The sequence below is a fragment of the Adiantum capillus-veneris genome, chromosome 4 (genome assembly GCF_014529385.1).
Source record: "Adiantum capillus-veneris isolate H3 chromosome 4, ASM1452938v2, whole genome shotgun sequence".
In the NCBI taxonomy this organism is placed as follows: Eukaryota; Viridiplantae; Streptophyta; class Polypodiopsida; order Polypodiales; family Pteridaceae; genus Adiantum; species Adiantum capillus-veneris.
Window position 1 is genome coordinate 73094816 of NC_140934.1, and position 22443 is coordinate 73117258.

At 42.3% G+C, this 22443-nt stretch overlaps 1 pseudogene; it reads left to right on the forward strand.

The window, feature by feature from the left end:
* Positions 1-1827: 1827 nt before the first annotated feature.
* LOC147459402 (uncharacterized) lies at positions 1828-21356 on the forward strand (annotated as a pseudogene).
* Positions 21357-22443: the final 1087 nt, after the last annotated feature.

Genomic DNA, 22443 nt, shown 5'->3' on the forward strand with positions numbered 1-22443 from the left:
TCTCTCTCTCTCTCGTGCTTGAGAAGGAGAGGATCTCGGAGTTGTTGCATGAAGGTGGGATCAGCTTGGAAGAGGAAAACACAAGGCAGGCCAAGCAAGTGTAGCGGCCAAGCAAGGGATAAAGCTTCAGATAGCAATTGAAGAGTAGGAGGAAGCTAAAATAGAGAATGACAATTAAGCCAGTGCAAAGCACACAAACGAAGAAGCTGCAAGACAGTTGGCAATAATTGAAGCATGATGACTGACACAGTGAACTTAAATAAAGTTTGGAGAATCTTGAGTGTAGATGAGGTAGATAAAGCGATAGGAGGAAATTTTCATCACAGACATCCTCGGGGAGGTCACCTAATAAAAATGTAACCTATCATGTGAGTTTAACAGAAGGGTATTTAAAGTTCTGGAAACTTACATAAATATATATACATAAGGGAATTATTTTTTCAAGTTTGAAAAAAACTTACAGATTTTAAAAGAAAAGTGTACATTATATTCTTCACAAAATTCACAGACGAAGGGTTTTACAAACATGTCTTGAACGCACGTGATATGGTAGTTTTACACATAGTGAACCCCCCGAGCCGACATCACTCCGAAGGTTGATTAATCACCATCTTAAGCCCCGGTGTCATTAACGGCCCGGTTAATTTTGTAGAAAGAGAGCTTAAACTCTTAATTTTCAGCTGATCCGAGTGACGGTGCTGCTAACTACCCGCCTTGGCTACCAATTACATTGTACTCAGAGTTTGAATTGATTAATTGAAGACTACGGTGATTGCCAAAGCCATATGCGTCTGTGTTCCTTGTTCTCTTTCACACCTCCCACAGCCAGAGACCCGACGTCTGCCCGGCTCACGTTTCGAACACATATCTTCTGACATCGTGACCCTTTCACTTGTTCTCTTTTCTTGTGTGGGTGTGGTTGAGTCTTCTATTTTACTGCAAGCGATGCAGCTGGCAGCTTTATTTTGTTGGCGTGAATCTTGTAAGTTGAGCCTTGGTTATGGGTCCTTATGGCAGTCAGAGCCTACCAGAAGTAATAGGGACCCACTTGCCGTGTGCGACCTAGTCATATGAGAGATGAGCAGTTCAACAGCTATATCCTATCTTTAAGTTCTATATATCTATATCTATCTATATATATATATATATATATAATAGGAAAAATTACCAAAATACCCCTCTAATTTGTGGAAATTCCCAAAATACTCTTCAAGCTTCAAAAATTCTCAACATATCCCTCATATTTTGTCATAAATTCCCAAAATGCCCTTCAAATTTTCCAAAATTCCGAAAATATACCCCGGGTTGTGAGAGTAAATTTATCCAAAGATTAAAATTGTAGCTTTTCATAAGAAGACTGATTGTCTATGAATACAAAATACTAAAACTAGAATTTGAGTTGGTTATGTAAGCTTTGGAGATGAATTGCTTCATTATTTTTAGACATAATTATCTTTTTTTGGGAGGTAATTTGTGACAAATTACATGCTAAGCACTAAAAAACGGATATACATTGTCAAAAAAGAATAAAGATTAGGAAATCGTGAACAATCGGGACAAAATAGATACAAGGGTATTTTGGGAATTTTGAAATTTGAGGGGTATTTCGACAAATTAGAGGGGTATTTTGGTAATTTTCCCTCTATAATATATATATATCTCCGACTACCGAGTCTCTCTCTCTCTCTCTCTCTCTCTCTCTCACACACACACACACACACACACACACAGTCACCACAACTGTCGCAGCTGGCTGCTGTAGTACAGCAGAGCGTTCAGACAAGGGGCTACGATCGTTGATCAGACTGGCTGTGAGTTCTATCGCGAATGACCAACAGGCAAGTATTAATTAACCTGCATAAGTATCTAACTCAGTGACTCAATCCACATTCCCCACTAATCAAATGTCTTTAGCTGTATAATTCTCTTCCAGGTTAATCGGTTTATAATTGCACGCAGGGGTGAGTATGAGTTCGATGTGTTCTGGTCTCCCAGTGGCAAACAGAAAGACTTCGTCATAGAGCTCGACAGCCGTCTCTGCAATCGGCGCCGCTCATGGAAGGCTGGATTCAACAACTTCCTGGATACAAAACACAACAGCCTGCCTGCAGGCCAAAACTTCCCCCCCAACATCGACAACGCCATCAAATGATCCCGCATAGCGGTGGTGCTCATCTCCGAGAGCTTTCTTCGTCGTTGGTGACCCATGCAAGAACTGATCAGCGCCTTCCAGGAGACTCGCGCAATCATTCTGCCGGTGTTCTACGATGTGAAGCTCGCCGCGCACAACAGTGATGCCAGAGTTGCAGAATGGAGGCAACTGCATCCCCACCTCACCGATAAAACCTCCATTAGATGGATCACTGCCTTAGATGATATCAGGTCAAAGAGTGGTCATGAAATTGCAAGTAGCATTGGTGATGTGAACTCCAACATCGGCTTCTGTCGGACATTCGCCTCTTGCTGGTACCGACTAATTACATTGACCCAATATCACCTCTTTTCAAAGTCTGCTCTAGGATCACTAGCTAGGCCTACTACGTAATCACATTAGCAACCCCACAAGTATTTGCTTCCCTTATGGCTGACATAAGGGTGTTTAAGTGCAGGTTGCGCAAGTGTTGAAAGAGAGAGTCGATAGACAGAATCTTGGATGGGCATGCGAAGATATCGATGAGGAACTCACTACTAAGAACCATACGGCTGAACACATGGAAAATAATGCAGCTCTTCTTTTGAAATGGATTGTTATACCATATCTGGTGGCACATTTGAAGATCCTGCATGAGACAGATAACCCTGTGATAAAGTGTGCAGGATGGGCACTTGACCATCTATTTACTTGGTGAGCCCAAGGCTCTTTCACCAGTATCTGAACGCAGAAGCCACCACGTGGTAGTAGATTTAAAGTTTAAAAAAAACATCGTTGCAATGAAAAGTTCTAAATAAAAAAAAACTGCGCGTGAAAAGCTACCAAGTGAATAAAATAAAAAAAAGCAATCTGTGTTGCTTGATTGCTCTCCACAAGCAGTTCGCAGGTTCCCCGAAGCAGCTCGGTGCTTTTTATGTAGGTTTGTTTGTGGCCTTCTTTTGTAGTGAAGTGTCAATACCTTATTATAAGCCTACCTGTGCCTTCCCCGAGTAGCAATGTTAAGTAGCTTTATGTGCAACAAGACCCAGTGGCTAGCTAAACAGTATGTCCAGCTTCAACTACCTTACTCAGCTCGTCTTTGCAGGCGCAACTAGTTATGGCCAGCATTATGCCACTCCAAGTATAGCTCATGCAGATTCAACAATCCTGTGTCCTCGACCATCCTTCAATGTTCATGGAAATGATATTCAGTAGGTCCCCATGCCTTATTCAAATCAAGATTCACACCAATTCTTTTCCAAGCAGTTTGCCAGTGCAGCAACAACAAGCCGAGCAGAAACGGAAAAGAGTACCGAAGACCTTTCAAACCCTACTTATATTTCGCAAATCATCAAGCTGGAAGGTACTTCGGATGCTTGTGAGCACTCTCAAAGATCATATATTTCGTGTGGTCTACCCATGGCAGAGGTCTGTTCTACTGCTACTGAGACAGAAGATATCAGATTTCAATTGATGATCATTTGGCCTAATGTGGAGTCGAATCACCAAAACTCATTGCCTTCGCAGGTCCGTTCACCACATGTTTTTGCCGATGCTATGAGACTGTTGGCAATGCAGACGGCAAAAGTTCCTATCCTAATCGAACCTGAAGAAAATGTCAATGTTGTTGTCATTGGATCCTACAGAAATGTTGAAGGAGTTGTAGCATTCATGCTTCTTCTGATGCGCGTCTATTGAAAGATCACAACTCCCCCTTCATTGTTGTATGTCAAGGTGATGCTAGTGCAGCGAGAAGGGTAGTGGACAGAGACAATTGCCATGTTGTTATCGTCTATGGATGAGAAGCCCACCACCTTGTAAGACAAGGGAACAGTGTGGAGGCATACATGATGATGCCCCCTTGCTCCATCACCACTGCGAATTTGACATAGGAGACCTTGTTGAAGCGCTATAATTCTCTTGAAGGTTGTATTTCACTACAAGAGGTTCTTCATATTAGCGACGCTCACACAGCGACGCTCCAAAAAAAATTTCCCGGCGTCGCTATGAGCGTCGCTATAAGCGTCGCTATCAGCGTCGCAAATTTACAAAATAAATTTGCGACGCTCATAGCGACGCCGGCTGGGGTAAAAAAATAACCGAGCGCGCCCAAAAACTCAGATCTCAGATCTGAGTTTTTCGGCGCCCTCAAGCAAGGAGCAGGTAACGCTCTCCCTCACTCTCTCTCTCTCTCTCTCTCTCTCTCTCTCTCTCTTTTTCTTCTCCACACACACACACACACACACACACACACATACACACACGAGGAGAGGAAGGAGAGCCAGGTATGCTCCTTCCCTCTCCTCATTCTCATGTTCCCTTCCCCTCTTTCTCTCTCCCTCTCTCTCTCTCACACACACACACATACACACACACATAGTGTTTTTGAGAGAGAGAGAGAGAGAGAGAGAGAGAGAGTACAAACAAAAACAAAAACGCACACACACATACATAAACAAAGAATGCACACACACATTGAGAGAGAAAAAGAGAGAGAGAGCATGCATAAGCAAAAAACGCACGCATTGAGAGAGGAAAAGAGAGAGAGAACATGCATAAACAAAAAACGCACACATTGAGAGAGGAAAAGAGAGAGAAAACATGCATACAATCCAAAAAAACGCACACATTGAGAGAGAAAGAGAGAGAAACTAATTTAACGTCGTAGGAAACTAATTAAAATTAAAAGACCTAAAGATCTAGCCGACGAGGAGTTGAACTCAAGACCTATTATTCAAGAGGGAAATGGCATAATCAATCTATCATACTTGGCATGGGTGATAGAAAGGTTATACCATTTATCTCTTTTTATTGGCACACACGCGCACACACACAAGAAGAAGAGAGTTATAACGTCGTAGGAAACTATCTTAAAAGACGTTAAAGATTAGGTTATATGTAGACTTACATTAAATTAGATTTAGGTTTATTTTTAACTAGATTTACGTTTATTTAAGCTAGATTTAGATTTACGTTATATTAGATTAGATTTAGGTCTCCATAGACTGCGATGCCTGCATGAAGCAGGTGAAGAAAGCCCTCAATGGAATATAGGGTATTGTTGCCTTCACTCATGGTGGGCTCCGTCGATCCAAAAGTACTGGTGAAATGTCTTCAGAAGATAGGGAAGAAGGTGGATCTTCAGGGCGGCAAGAGTCACTACATCCCCGACACAATGACCATCTAGACAACCTCTAGTCATTAGACTTACGTTAAATTAGATTTAGCTTTATTTTTAGTTAGATTTACGTTTATTTAGATTTACGCTTATTTACGTTAGATCGAGTCCACGCAAGAATTACTTACGGTTTAGGGTTTAGAGTTAGACGAACAGTGAAAAGATCTACTGTGAAAAGATGTTAAGATGAAGTGAAGTGCTACAGCTAGAGAAGAGGCAAAGGGGTTTTGTCCACTACATGCAGTATCATGTAGACGTGGGTGTGTAGATTTCTTGTACCCACAAATATAGGTATTGACCAATAAAGACGAGATTATAACCCGGTGGTTCTGATCTCCGTGCACCTCTAGACCGAGGTGTGCGGGGATTGGACATGACTAGAGAATGTGAGGTAAAGAGAGAGAGAGAGAGAGAGAGAGACAGAGAGAGAGATAAGACGAAGAATGCCAATAGAATATTAAATTTGTTGTCCAGGTTATAAGTTTCTTATCCTCATTATGAGTAGCGACAAGGATGTGGGACCGTCCAACCGAAACACCTATCCGATCAACGAGGGTCTTATGTCCTTGTAATCAATGCAAGCATGCTGTGCGACGGACAAGACGTGTTTTTTTGCAGCACGTTCGCGAATTTGGCGAGTTCGATCCATCTATTATAGATCGAGTTGTTGCCAATTATAACTCGTCGGACTCTGACGCTGGCCAACAAGCAGCAATCTTGCAACCCAATAGACGTGTTCGCAAGCGCTTTGGTCAAGCAGCATATGTGAGGCCAGAAGATGTAGCCTCTGACAACTCGGGGGATGATCATGCAGAGCACATTCCCAACGAGACAATGTTTGAGCCCGAGATGGATGAAATGATCGAGACGATCATGGATTCAGAAAGGCTTATCTATGATGATATGAAAAGTGAAGCCGATACGCCATTGTATAATGGAGCACGTATGTCTAGATTGAAAGCACTCCTGGTTCTTCTCAACATGCAGGCAAAGTTTGGATGGAGTGACACTAGCGTCACAGCGCTTTTCAGGTGATCTATTACAATTAGTTTACTTTAATAGAACTCTAAATGTACAATGATCTGATAGATTTTTACACGACTGTATCATATTTTTATGTTGTGTAGATTGCTGAAAGAGCACATACTACCAGCTGACAATGTGATGCCAGATTCCCGAGATGAAGCAAGAAAGATTTTTCGAAACTTGGGGATGGATTACAATTCTATCCACGCTTGTCCTAATGACTGCATTCTTTTCAGAGGGGAATACATAGACATGGAGAAGTGTCCGAAATGTGATTCCGAAAGATATCGAGTAGATCTCCACGGGACAAAAATTCCACAAAAGGTTTTGCGACATTTCCTCTGCTTCCTCGCATCAAGCATTTCTTCGAATGTAAGTCCATGGCCGCCCTAGCATCATGGCATGAGGAGAATAAATCTTCGGATGGTGTGCTACGAATTCCTGCAGATTGCGTAGCGTGGAAACATATAGATGGAACATGGTCGGATTTTGCCAGGGAAGCTCGAAATTTGCGCTTAGGCCTGGCTATGGATGGCGTAAATCCATTTGGTCAAAGATCAACATCTTACAGTGTATGGCCCGTTGTCATCGTCAACTACAACATTCCCCCGTGGTTGACTACGAAGAAGGGGCACCTATGGCTAAGCTTGATTGTGCCAGGGCGATATAAAGTGGGGAATATGGATGTGTATCTTCGTCCACTATTGGAAGAGCTACAACAATTGTGGATTGGCATAGAGGTGGTGGATATGAGCCGACACACAGGACGACGGAATGCTTTGATCAGAAGCATTCTAATGTGGACCATGCATGACTATCCCGGGCTAACAGAATGCTCAGGTGATCTATTGACACTCCTCACTCAGACACTGTAAATCTTGTTTTTTCCCATAGTTGATCTATTATCATGTGTATACATGCAGGGCTTCAAACAAGCGGATACAGAGCATGTGTCACATGTGGACCTAGACTGAATGCACGTAGGGCACCCTCACTGAAGAAGCAAATCTACGAAGGTCATCAAGCGTATCTTCCAAAGAATCATGTGTTACGCGACGGCTTTTTGGGAAGAGAGCCACCAAGGATGTCTGCACAAGCATGGTTAGAGCAGAAGGAGATGTGCGATGACGGATTGCCTCCAGGGATGAAGAGACTATCTCTATGGTACGAGTTACCATATGGCCCCGACTCATGATCAATCACTTGCTCGATCCAATGCACATATTCAAGAATGTGGGTAATCTACTATGGGACCATTTGACCGGCAAGAAAGATACTTTGGGAGCCAGAGTTGACCTTAGAAATGTGGATCGTATGGAGCAATATTGGCCGCAAACAGCGTCTGATGGATCGATAAAACTCCCTAAAGCACCATGGATTTTCACAGGAGCCCAAGAACGCAAAGTAAAAGAGGCCATTCGATCTTTGCGGACCCCCACTGGTGTAATGCACTCGCTCCGAACGTGTTTTACTAAAGAAGGAAAGCTTACCGGTTTGAAGTCACACGATTGGCATAAAATGTGTCAGGTACGTTCATAGTGGACTTTAATATCATTGCATAAAATGTGGACTTTAATATCATTGCTGCACATACTTTACAGTTTATTTTACCGGTTGCCATTGAGGGATGTTTGTCTCTCGACATCCGTAACACAATCTACAAACTTGCAAAGCTGGTGCAATGGATCTCACAAAAGGAGATCAACGTAGACTCCATACCATTCGCCAAACTAAATGCTGCGGAGCTTGTGTGCATGTTTGAGAAACATTTTCCTACTACAATGCTAACCATTCAGGTGCATCTTCTTGTTCACATAGTTGATGAGGTGGAAATAGCTGGCACAGTTCATTCCAGATGGATGTTCTTCTTAGAGCGTTTCATGAAAACGCTTAAGGGATATGTGCGTCAAAAGGCACGTCCGGAGGGTAGCATGGCAGAAGGTTGGTTGGTATCAGAGTCCCTAGTGTACATTGGAGAGTGGCTAGACGGATTTGATAAATCCCGGCACACGCTATGGCGAACCATAGATGATGAGCGCATATCTGGGATTGTCATGTGCAATCTCGGTGTTGAGAAGAAGATGACGGAAGATCTAGAGGCTAAAATCAACCGGTTTTGCATGCTTCACAATCCAGTGATACAAAAGTGGATTTCACAATATGAGGATGCAAAGCAAGAACGACAAAGGGCACGAATCGAGTGGAGACGGGGAAGACGACCACCGATGCACTATCCAGCGGTTCTGGAGAGCCTACCAACCTTCATGAGCTTAAGATGGTTGCACAACCAATTGAAAAGCGCACAACAATGCGGTGACGAAGTGACTGAAGAAGAGTGGGAGTACTCTCGGGGTTGTGCGACCAAGGTAAGTTTGCAATGTACGACTAGCAAGTGACTTTATTTATAAACGTTTGAACGGCCACTCATAATCTTTGTTCGTTGTAGTATAAGTCATACACGGCAGCATGGTGTAAAGGTCGACATTTTAGGGTGGAACGAATCGACAAAAAGCGTTTTCCTCAAGATTGTGGAATCATGGCAAAATTTGAACAGTCTAGTCGACGACGTTCCTCTGATGCAGATCCTGTGGTGACGGAACTCGCTTACTTCGGCACGCTGCAAGAGATTTTGAGGATCGATTACAGAGGATTTTTTGTCGACTTGTTCGACGTGCAATGGTTCAAGATAATCATGGAGGGTCGCAACGCTACTGTGCGTAGAGGAGAGTCTGGTTTTCTTGACTTGGATTCTACTAAGAAATGGATTGACCTAAGAGACACTTTCGTACTACCCGAGCATTGTGAACAAGTAAGTATGTAAATAGTTAACATCCCCCTTTTACAAGTTATGTGCTTGAAAGCTCTCATGTAAGTTATGTGGCTCTGGCAGGTAATATTTCATCCTACAAAGTCTACATCAAACTGGTGGTACGTCATAGAGGTAGCCCCTCGTAGTGCAAGGACGTATGAAGGCTACCATGTGCCAATCACAACAACATCAATGGAGGAGATCAGAGAAGATGCTCAATCAGAAGCCGCTGCGGTGGTGCTAGACGAGCATCAAGATGCTACTACTCTATATGGGGTGCATGCAGAGGAGCTACAAAATGAAACAGAGGATATGTGTTTAAACGGAGAGCTCTATATAGATATAGGAAGTTATGCTGAGTTATGCGAGGATGAGAGAGAGATCTCTTAAAGCCACAAATATTGTATTTGAACAATTTTGCTCCGTGTTGTAAAAGCTCTGGCTCTCTAAGTACTTTCCATGGTGTATAACGCTCTTTTCTACTCGCGCTCACATCTTTTGATTGAAAATTCTGAGTTTTCGACTTGCCTCTTCTATCACTCGATTCATTGCGTCATTGTATTTATATGCGTCATTACGTCATTGTATTTAATGGTCTTTGCGTCATTGTCTACTCCATTCATTCAATATAAAGTTTAAATATTCGTGTGTTTAATGCAGGTATGGATGATGAGGAGTTTCTTTCTTCTTTGTCACCGCAGCAGAGACAGTGGTACGTGGAGCGTCATCGCTCTGGCGCATCATCGCGCGTTCCTACACCATCCGCATCTCCCTCTCTTTCGGAGCATTCGGCGCGCTCCGAAGCTTCGACGTCGACGAGACGAGCTTCACACTCGTCTAGACACCGCCGCTCTAGTGGTGGCGGTGGCGGTTGTTGTGGGGATTCCGCCACCGATGCCTCCACACCGCCTCGTGTTCGACGAGGCTCTTTACCCTCCCCTTCTTTGCCCGCCCCCACACCAGCCACAGCATCGCCATCTACGCCAGGTTTTGCACGGCTGACTGTTCCTAGAAGCTACACACCTCTACCTACTCCGCCAGGAGCCACCCCACTCGACACGCCTCGCTTCGGGGCCCAGACGCCGGTGGAGACACCTGACGTCGTACCCCCATCGACACGCCGCTAGAGACCCCTGCCGGGACACCCAGGTTCACGCGTCACCGGCCAGAGGGCTTGGCTTACTCCGTCGACATTAGCGGCGGCATCATCATGGATGATGACGGCAAGAAGGTGATCTCGCGTATGCGTGGTCTTTGCTCTCAGCTGTTTAGACACTACATACTAAACAAATGGAGTGAAGTACCAAGTGATTTAAAAAACAGAGTCATCAGCATACTTCATGATGAGTTTCCCGTTCCAACACGGGATCATCGCTTCAATGAAGACCTGATGAAGATTCGAATGCGCGAATACTGCAAACACAAGCGTTCCGAAGTGCAAAAAGCAATCAAGAATGGGTGGAACAGGCCAAATTGGCTGGCCAAAGAAGATTGGAAGAATGCGAAGAAAGCAGCGCGCGAGAATCCCGACAAGTGGAAGCAACAAAAGGATGCAGCCAGAGCGCGAGTAGAGGCAGGGAGCTCGCACCACTTGGGGAGCGGTGGATGGGCATCATTTCTGGCCGATTTTGTAAGTCTTTTCACATTGCTCTTTATGCATGTTCGATAGTTTAGGGTTTATGAGTTTTTTAGTTCTAACATAATGAAATCTTTGTATGTTTTGACAGTGGTCGATGACAGGACGTGATCCCACACCGTACGAGCACGAGTACGCAGGCAGGAAGGGCTTAAACGCCCTGATGGACATTCTCAGTTCTCGCGGCGGCATGGTTAGTATTAGGGTTTACTCTTTTTTATTTTTTGTATTGTTTTATAAATGTCGTTATATGTTTATACTTACTGAAAGCTGTCTTATTGTCTTTTTTTGCAGAATCCAACAGATACGCCGCTTGGACGCGATGAGACGTCTGACTAGACAACGTCAGTTTAGCCGTAGCTAGATAGCATTAGTTTAGGGTTTCTCATAGCTTATGTATCATGAGACGGATTTTATACGTCTTTTTGAACCATGTATATTATTACATTTGTCACCGCAGTTCCTTTTGCCAATCAATTCTTTATGCCTATGATGTTGTACAATTGTCATTATTACATTTGCCAATCAATTCATTTTGCCTATGATATGTACAATTGTCAATTTTGCAAACAATGCGTCTTGTAAGTGACTATTTTGGGTCTATTATCTACCTTTGCACTTTTTTTAAAAAGTGAATCAAGTACAATATGGTTGATGGGTGAATGCCCTGCCACCAAAAAAATACTCTCTCGGGCGTCGCTATGAGCGTCGCTATTTATGGCTCTGTAGCGTCGCTATGAGCGTCGCTATAGTCTTCTGTGTAAACGTCGCTATAGGCGTCGCTATATAGCGACGCTTATAGCGACGCATATAGCGACGCCTATAGCGACGTCTATAGCGACGCTCTCGTAGCGACGCTCATAGCGACGGTTTTAGCGACGCCGGGGGTTATAAAAACCCAATGTATTTCCGTCGCTAATAGCGTCACAAGAGCACACAACCTCTTGTAGTGTTTGTTCTCCAGCCAAAAGCCTAGCAAGCACACTGCTGGTCCCACAGTACGAGGAGGTCACCTTCTACCGCCCTAACACCCCACCCATCCACCCCGTTTTTTGTGGATCACAGAGCGCGGGTTCATCTTTAATCCAGGCTAGTTGTTGTCCGCGCGTCGTGATCCACAAGAGGATCGAGAAAAGTTTGTAATCTATATCATGCCTTGTAAGCAACAAGCCTCAACAGTTTTGTAGGTTGATACTCTCTCTCTCTCTCTCTCTCTCTCTCTCTCTCTCTGTATGGATCACGGGCGCGCGGACACAAAACCAAGCAAAGAGAACACTCTACCGCACGTCGTGATCCATTTTATGACATCCCTCTCTTTGTATTTCTCTGTCTCTGTCTCTTCTTCTTTCAAACCAAGCAAAGTTTCAAAAATACTATCTCTCACTCTCTCTCCATCGATCTCTCTTTGTCTTTAGCTTCCAAACCTGACAGACTATCAGCAACTCTAGCTCTCACTCACTCTCTCTCTCTCTCTCTCTCTCTCTCTCTCTCTCTCTCTCTCTCTCTCTCTCTCTCTCTCTCTCTCTCTCTCTCTTTTTGACTCTTTATCTATAAAAATCACTATGGAAATACCTCTCTATGTGGAATTCAAATGGAAGAAAACGCGTGTAGGAGCCTTGCGTCTCTGTTGCATGTCTCGGCTATAGGTGTCTGTCTATCTCTCTCTATCTCTCGCAGAGGTCGTCTTTTTCATTGGCTATCTCCCTCTCCTTCTCGCAGAGGTCGTCTATGCAGACTTTCTCTCTCTCTCCCTCTCTCTCTTTGTATTTCACTCTATATATATATCTCTCTCTCACTCTCTCTCACTCTCTCTCTCTCTCTCTCTCTCTCTCTCTTATCATGAAATCAAGTGTGCATTTGTTAGTATAAATGTACACGTATTTTTGGGTTGTTAAAAATCACTTTTTTGGTCGTACCGCTTATTAAATGCATGTCCTTGTAACACGCATTCAATATATGTGGCTCGCATCGTAAAAAACGCCAACGGTAATATTTATTATTGCATGAAAAGGGGGGGGGGGAGAGAGAGAGAGAGAGAGAGAGAGAGAGAGAGAGAGAGAGATTAACTGGTGTGGTCAAGCTAATTACAGACCTCGAAAGAGACGGAGATAAAGCCTTGAGAGACAGAGAGAGAAAGTGAGGAAGGTGGAAAGATACACCTAAGAAGGCCTTCGCCTCCTTCAAGGTGCAGAAATGAGAAGCTTGAAGACTCAAAACTACATTCCCAGTCCAAAACCTCTACTCCAACAACAATGTCTAGTCCTGGCAAAGGTAAAGCCAATCTCTTTAGTTGTAAATGTTCTTAGTTTAGTTGTGTTTTGTGAGTGTGCTTCAAAATGTAAACGATCATTTCACCTTTCAAATTCCATATTTGGATCACGGCGCGCCAGTTATGTTATGAAGATTCGTTTACATACTTCGCGCGTCGTTATCCTCTTCTAATATTCACAACGGGATTTTTTGTATAATAATATTGTAGGTATTTCAATGCGTGAAAGCCTGCAAAGTGGATCACGGCGCGCCAGCAGTGTTTTTAACATTAATTTACATACTCCACACGCCGTGATCCTCTTTTGTTTTTGTACAAACGTTTTTTCTGAAAGTACAATTGCTTTGATGTATTGGTAGCTATTCTATTATCTGAAAGCCCACTAAGTGGATCACGACGCGCCTATAGTTGTATGGATATGTTTTTATGTATTCTTCGCGTCATTATCCACTTGTATGGCTTTTACTCCTCACATATATAACCCAGCTTTGCCCAGTTTTGCATTTAATCCATAGTAATCATGTCATAATAATCAATATCTAATTCTCCTAAATGATTTTCTCATATTAAACTGATCATTTAATGTGGGGAGTGCCAGGGGAGAAAAAGCTAGAATATTGGTTAAGCTAGCAGACCGGCCACTGTAGGGATCCAAAGGAGGGAAAATAGGGATCCAAAAGGGGGGCCATATGCAAAAGATCCATGTGCAACAATGGGCTAAAAAGACCCTAAGGTTCATCAGCCCATTAAGACTTCCAAAATGCTAAGGTTCCAAAATTCAAAGGTTGTGTCCAAAGGTCAACCCTAGGGGAATTGGATGCTTTGTGTGTGTACAAAAAAGTCTTTTGCAAACCCTACTTAGAAGGGGGCGAGCCTTTATTGTAGGGGATGAGAGAGAAAGCCACACACACACACACACACAAGCTCCCTTTACACAAACGGAATGAGGGACACATGTCAGCTCCCTAGCCCAGATGCCCACAAGGTGTACCCAATTCCTATTGGATGGCCTTGGAGGTGGACCAATGAGAATTAGGCTAGAGTAAATCTAGTTTAATTAATTTAAAAACACTTAATAAAAGAACCAATGAGAATTAAGTCCTCTAGAAGACTATTGGACATCTCCCAAGGGGTCCAATGAGCATTCAGCAGCCATTGCAATGGCTTGCCTGATTCCTATTGGCCAGGAGGCAAAGGGGTCCAATGAGAGTTTAATTGAATTATTAAATTACCTAAAGCTCTCACAAAAGGGGAAAGGGGGACACATGTCAGAAGGCTATCACTTATGCTGCTTAATTACCATTCGCTAGGCCTGGGGAGGTCCAATGAGGGTAAAGCAAGAGCAAATAGCAAGAGGGCTCGCCCAAGAGAGAGAGGGGGCTGATTTTTGCAAGGCATTATCACACACACACACACAATCTCATGTGTGAAGAAAAGAAGACTCTCTCTCCTTCTCAAGCTTTAATGGAAAGCTTACCACCTACTCCAAGCTTGTGAGAAGGGAGGCCTACACCAACAACTCTTGGCTTTGTGATGCAAATCCAACCAAGAGCCAAGCTTCAATGCATGCTCATCTCCTCTACCATGCTAATTACTAAGCTAAGCTATGCTAATATGAGTGATTATGTGAGGAGATGTACATCTTTCTCGTAAGATACTCCTTCTTCCTCTCAATCTACTCTCATACCTTGCTAGCTCTCACCATCTTCGAAGGTGTGTGAGGTCTTGGGTCTGAGAACGGGGATAATTAATTTTGTGTTTGCTAAGTGTTTTGCTTAGTGCATGAAGCTTTCATCTTCATTGCACTAGCTAGTCTTGAAGGAACACAAAGAATTGTATTGTACAATGTCTCTCTTGATGGGAGAAACCATAATACAAAGCCTTTTGGAGGGGGGACCGGCTCCATGCAAATCCGGTCCTCAACTGTTGTCAATAGGTTAATTTCTCTCTCTTTTGAAAGTATTGTTCATGCTATCTAACTAGGTGTTATGCTTTTTGTCGCTCTCTCCACCCAAGCACTCTTGTAATTCTAATTAGGAATCTATTATAATGAAATTCCCACTATGTTCATGCTAATTTCCGCTACACACAAGTTTTTAGGCCATTAAATGTTACAAATCATCTTATTTTATTGACTATATGATTAGTTGGTAACAATTGTGAGATACCTAATTATAGTTGGTTCAAAACTTATATGATCATTTGGTGCTCTTCTTTTTATATATACTCAGTGAAACTTATATTTGTGAGTATGAAATAAATGGCAGGTTTAGATCACATAGGAGGAAGAGGCAGAAAATAGATCATGAGCGCATTGTTGGCCAAGGAAACCTTTTGAAAGAAGACTGCCGAAGCTGTTAAAAGCATCAAGGAAGAGGAATGTAGACTTCATGGAACCCATTGATATAACTATTGCAAAGCCCGCCAGTAGGTTGGAGGAGCCTGATACTGACCCATCTGTAGAAATGGAATCCCATTCTACTCCAAAATTTTATGTACCCAACTCACTTAAGAGAGAAGTGGATTTTTCAACACCTACTTTGCAGAGTGCCCAGTATATTGCAACAATCCAAAAGAAAAAAGAGACAGTTATTTATGAAGACCCTACAGTGATTGATGAAAGGCTTTTAGATTTTGCAGTTTCTTCTGGGGCTGGTGATAAGTTCTATTTGGTCTCCTGCATTTTTAATGCTCCATTTAATCTTGATGTGTTTATAGCTGAACAAAGTGAACACTTGAAACTGGAAAGAGAGAAGTTTGATCTTCAAACTCAAGAGGGTAGGGTTAATGTTGGTGAAATGGTGGTAGTCCATTTAAAAGACTGTGATCCTAAAGTGACAGTCTTACAAGAAGTATAATCAGCTGCCTCTTATGTACAAGCCCCATTGGTGCGGCTTACATGATCGGGAGTGCAAGCTGATTCAAGAGTCCTTTGGATTTCTAATATTTTTAAATGGATTATTTACAAGTCTTATGAAAGATCCTAAGGAGGTCATGGAGGAACAAGATTTACCAGCACATGAAAAAGAGGAAAAGAATGAGGAATATATTGAAGTGACAGAGATAGAGGAGTCCATTGATCTTGAAGAAGAAGCAAAAGAGGTGAAAGGAAGCAATCTTCTCTGAGTGAAAACCTCATATATCAAGCTACCTCTAGATGTGTCAGGTTTCAATGAGTGGCAAGCCACCTTAATGCTACCAGGAGTGCCAGAGTTTAAATTTAGAGATAAGTCGTACATTTTCCTCCATGATATACAAAGTATCTTTTGTTTGCGGGAGGAATTTGCACTGGCCATTATCTCCAAGTATCAGGAGGAGAGGAATGGATTTGTTTCAGATGACAGTAGTGATGACGAGGCAATGGAGATCTCCAGTAACCCACTGGACTGCCTTAAACACTGCTTTGAAAAGGCAGAAAAGTATAAAGAAAGTCTTCCTGATAAAGCCACATTTCAAGCTATTTGAAATAATCTTAAGCCATCAACTAGTAAACAGGATATGGAGGATTGGTTTAAGCGACCAGCACAGGAGTCAACCGGATCAGTTAACCTATGGAAGGATGAGCTTCTTTTGCAAGATGAGAGTTTCATGGTATAAATTCCTGCCCCCCCCCCCCCCCCCCCCCCCCCCCCCCCCCCCCCCCCCCCCCCCTCTGTCTGTCTCTCTCTCTCACACATACGCAAACACTTCTTTTGTTTACAATCATGGATTGCTGAAAAGGATGAATTTCTTCATCATCGAAGAAGACAATTTCGTGGTATGGATGCAGCTCTAGGACAATATCGTCCTAGTTTATGCAAGGCACCCATCCTAATCTTCCACAACGGAATGTCACAAGAGGGGAATACTGCAATCTATGCTTTCAAGCCATTATCTCGTTTCTTAGGTGGTCCAATGCTGCCACAAAATGCTGACAAAGCAATCCTTGTCGACAAAGTTTTTGGGAGAGAATGTTTTGGTTACTCGCCAGGATATACTGGGGGCCGCGCAGCATATTACTACACATATACAGCAATGGCATTATCTTTAGAGAAAGAAAACCCTATTGAACTCTTACAGTATGGCAAACATTTAATGATGAGATACAAGGACGAGGTTCCAAATGATATTTGCAAATCATCAAAATGTTGAAATAGTTGTGGTACATATTGAATTTAATTCTGCAGGCATTTGGGGTACATCGATCGTCTAAACTCTAACTCTCTTGTTCCACCGATGATTGGCATATTGCATTGTCTCTCTCCACTTGATTTGACTTTCAAGAGCACTTGAGTTGTTGAATGCATCTACTCGCTTTCTTTTCTAAATTTGCAAATGTTTGATTGCCTGTACGGTTTGCTGAAGAGGCCAATACTTGCTTTTGTTGCATGCGATGAATGATTCTGCGATAAAACCACTGAAATAACTGAAATAACTCCTTTAGACTGTTTGCCTTATTTCAAGAGCCTCCATGTTGTGTGTGTCTAAAGTAGGCATTTCTAGCCATGTAATGAGACTTCTCCAGGCCTTGGGTGTTCCATATACCTGGATTCCCATACTTTTGGACGAAGTATGGCAAATGATTAAAAATAATGTGCTGCAAAAGAAGAAATTTATTTAGAAATTTAAACACACACTTAGTACTAAGACTATATGAAGCGCTTTGAATTTACCATGTAATGAGTGATTTGACTATCAGTCCATGCTGTCTTGAAGAATTTTTTCAGTATAGCTGAAGGTTTTGTTTAAACTTGCTGAGATTATCCTATGACCAATCATCATTCTCACACATTTGAAATAATATGTCAATGGAATGCCACACATCATCCTTTGCATTGCGAGATGTTGGCTCTTTGTCTTTCACTACTAAATGAAGTTTTTCCCAGTGCATATATTCAACTTTGCTAATGCCAAGGTAGAGTGATATACTCTCCCTCGCTTTGTTAGCTTCACATCTTTCATAGCTTGAGGTTTAGATAGAAAACAGCGTGCCTCGACCCCACCTATGGATGGTTTGCAGGATACATCTTTCTCATTGGTTGACCTTTTTTCGTCCCGCTGTATTTTCACATTGCCCCCATGTAGACCAATATCTGACAAAACTAGTTCCAAAGCCTCTAGAGAGACTTGTTGTTCAGATGACTTTTTTATTTTCCAAGCAAACCCAATGTACAAATATACCAAATTCTCTACAATTCGGCAGAGAGCATGCATTGTACAAATATGGGCATTAACAAGTGGTATATTCAGAACTGGTCGGAAATTAGAGTCTTGATTATGATGAGTAGGAGCCTTCCGTCACCACTTTGGGTCCATCACTTTTGCAGGTTCCATGCAATACAAGCATGGAGACTTTGCCATGGCACCCGTTCCACAATTCTACATACACTTCAGTGTTTTGAGGTCACTTGCAAGATGCCACTGAACTTGAAAGTCTCCTCTCCCATCTACAACCAATACCTCTCCTCGATTCGTTTGCCTATCAATGATATCTAGAATAGGGGTTTGATGGAACACCCAAAATAAAATGTCATGTTCTTCTTTCTTTACCTGCAATATCAATCCTTATGAGATACAAAAATTAAATCTAAAATTTAGGTACAATGGAGGGCTTGCTAGAGCTGCAAAATTGGAGATAACTGGATTACCTGAAATGCACCAAGCCACCATATGTTTGTTTCTGATTGAACACTGAAATATGAAGGGTCATCAGTGGGACATTTGGAAAGGGCCCTATTCATTAATGTGATTGTAACTCGCTCTAGCTTCTTTTCTTTAAGAATCTCACACTCATTTAGCTTCAAAACACAATGCAGAACGCCACATGTCTCTTCGAATGTGATATTGTAGAACTCTACCATTCTAGTTTGCAGCAAAGTGAGGTCCATGAAGATATTGTTGTACTCATCATAAGTTCAGTAGTTCCCTGTGAGCTATAAATATCTTGAATAAGAAATGGACATCTAATGAAGTTTGTCTGTTCATTATTGAGTTGTAGTCTTTCCTTCCAAACACTTGCAGCTATTGGTAAAAGCTTAGACTTTATTCCCTTCTTCACAAACATGGAAGAGATAGATTGTTGAATAGCTGAGTAACCTCTTTTACTAACTCCAAGGGAGTTCAATGTACCCTGTAAATGCTTGGCAGGCACTCCATTCTTTGAAATGAATCTGTCAACGACATCTCGTTGCAAAACCTTAAACTTTTTGTCATGCATGATATCCTTTGCAAGACCACTAGTTATCAGTGGCTTTAAGTGCTTTCCTACATTGGCCTTCGGGTCTATGTTTTCTTTGTTTAGATAGATGGAATCTCTACAAAGAAAGCGTATCTAACATAAACAAACACTTAGATTAATTTAAATAAATTAGACAGTTTACAATGCTCATCTCAATGCTTGGATTCTTTTCTTAAGGCTATCAGAGCCTACCTTCAACGTTTCAAGATTCTGTAGTTTCTTCTTTCCCACACGAGTGCCTAACATTGTCTCTTGTTTTGTGATGACCTTACCTTTGTTCGCAAGACCTATGATTCTTGTGTGCGCTGCATTACAATCTTTTGGTCCTCATGATGCAAGTTTGAAAGTCTTTGAATCTCATTTTCTTGGTGCTTCACCATGTCTTTATAAGTTTTTGATTTGTTGTTTAGAGATTTACAGTAGCCAAGCAATCCATTCTCTCCATTATCTGCAAAGCTCAATAAGTTATTGGGATTTGAGAATGCTGGGAAAGCATTTGTCATGGGATTCAATGGATAGAGTGAGCCTTTTGTCCAAATATCTAAGTGTTTTGCTCCCTCTGCTATGAGTCTCTCTGTCATGATCGGTGTCACTTTGATGTTAGTTTTTCCTCGCTTACACAGTGGCGTATATTGGGGATCCAGGTCAATGTGTAGATGATAGAAGGGTCTTTTAAGGAGGACATTTTGTCGGGGTGGAAGAAGAAGCCATGTGTGCAACAAGGCAAGAAAGAGAGGATTTTTTTAAGGTCAGCGCACAAACAGTGAGAGAGTAAGGAGAGAGCAGGTTTAGAAGGATACGTCCTATTTCCTTTACTCATGCATTCCATGTACAGGAAATTCCCTCCAATTCTAGGACATTTACTAAATGCAACTGAAAACGATTTATTCTTCAATCATCACGGCCGTTATGACACTGTGGCAAGAATCTACTTGTAAGTACACTTTTCGAATGGTTATTCCAACTTCACATTTGCTTTTACCACACCTATTTTTTAGAGAGAGAAATTCAGAATTCTATTTTTCTTAGAAGGCCCTCCAAATGGCCTCGGAAATTTCCTAATGACAGTGGATGTTTCAATTGCACAGGCGCGACTTTAACTCGACAACACTACAAGGTTTGTTATCTGCATCCAGCACCCCATGACTATGTGTTTGCTTGGCACAACACATAAACACTATGGGGTAGGGCACGGCTTTCGTTTCTTATAATTTTTAGAGAGACCACAGTGGCATCTCTCCACCATACTTTTGTATGGCACCTCTGCATGACGTGCATTGTATACTTTGCAGTTTCACTCTGTGACATTTCATTGCAAGACGATATATTTAACTATTCACATTGCTTTTTTGTAGCTTGACTCAAACATTGTTCGTTGGCTTGCACAATTGGATGACATTCGTACACAATTATCAGGTCGGTAGTGTAGTTCATTTCTTATAGTTTGTTAATTGACTATGCTTGATTGAGAATAAGATGGGTGTCTCAAAGATGGTTCCACGATTTAGAGACTAAATGGTCGATAATACTAGGTTGTTTGGTGCAATCTGCAAATAACTACAAAGTAGGTTAAGTTGCAACCCTTTTGCTCGATTCAATTACCCTCTTTCGTAGCTCTTTGTCGTATATGGAGCACTCTGGGACACAACTTGCTTCTTCCCAAGCTGAGCTATTATTGGTGCCTATCAATAGGTTCTACTCATTTTGTTATGTCACCACAACAAAACCCAAGGCAACAACAATCACAACCAACTAACCAAGTAACCAGTTGCGCTCCAAAATTTATCAGATTATGTACGGCAAAGGCCCACCAAGCAAGACTAGTTTATTATTCTCATAATCATAATGCCAATGTAAAGGCCGAGGCTGTGAGAGCCGGTGCTGTGGAGGTTTTGGCTGACATGTTAATGAATGAAGATGGTGTGAAGCCTGCTGTCTTCTGCTTAAGGAGCATTTTGGGTTCCTCAAGTACCTATAATAAGGCTTGCCACAAGCTCAATGCGATAAATGAGTTCAGCAACGGAGCTATTCGAGCCAAATTGAAGGATCTCTCGAAGGAGCTGCTTTCGAGAGCATACCATGATGCTTGATCAAATTCTTCACAGAATAATAAGGAAGTGATTCTAATGAAGTCATTCATGTTAGGCTATCATGCTCCCAAGCTAAGAAATATAAAAGAAGCACCCAGCCCCCATTGTACTATTATCATTCAATTCATGTATGCTTGCCCAATTGGTTGGTTTAGCTCTCTCTCTCTCTCTCTCTCTCTCTCTCTCTCTCTCTCTCTCTCTCTCTCTCTCTCTCTCTCTCTCTCTCTCTCTCTCTCTCTCTCTCTCTCTCGCCCTACACCTCCCCTACGCATCGTCGACTTTGACATGGTGTCATAATAATCAATATCTAATTCTCCTGAATGATTTTATCATGTTAAACTGATCATTTAATATGGGGAATTGCCAAGGGAGAAAAAGCTAGAATATTGGTTAAGCTAGCAGACCGGCCACAGTAGGGATCCAAAGGAGGGAAAATAGGGATCCAAAGGGGGGGCCATCTGCAAAAGATCCATGTGCAACAATGGGCTAAAAAGACCCTAAGGTTCATCAGCCCATTAAGACTTCCAAAATGGTAAGGTTCCAAAATTCAAAGGTTGTGTCCAAAGGTCAACCATAGGGGAATTGGATGCTTTGTGTGTGTCCAAAAAAGTCTTTGCACATCCCTACATAGGAGGGGGCGAGCCTTGCATGTAGGGGATGAGAGAGAAATCCACACACACACACACACACACACACACACACACACACACACACACACACACACACACACACACACACACACAAGCTCCCTTTACACAAACGGAATGAGGGACACATGTCAGCTCCCTAGCCCAGATGCCCACAAGGTGTACCCAATTCCTATTGGATGGCCTTGGAGGTGGACCAATGAGAATTAGGCTAGAGTAAATCTAGTTTAATTATTTTAAAAACACTTAATAAAAGAACCAATGAGAATTAAGTCCTCTAGAAGACTATTGGACAGTCTCCCAAGGGGTCCAATGAGCATTCAGTAGCCCAATGGCTTGCCTGACTCCTATTGGCCAGGAGGCAAAGGGGTCCAATGAGAGTTTAATTGAATTATTAAATTACCTTAAGCTCTCACAAAAGGGGAAAGGGGGACACATGT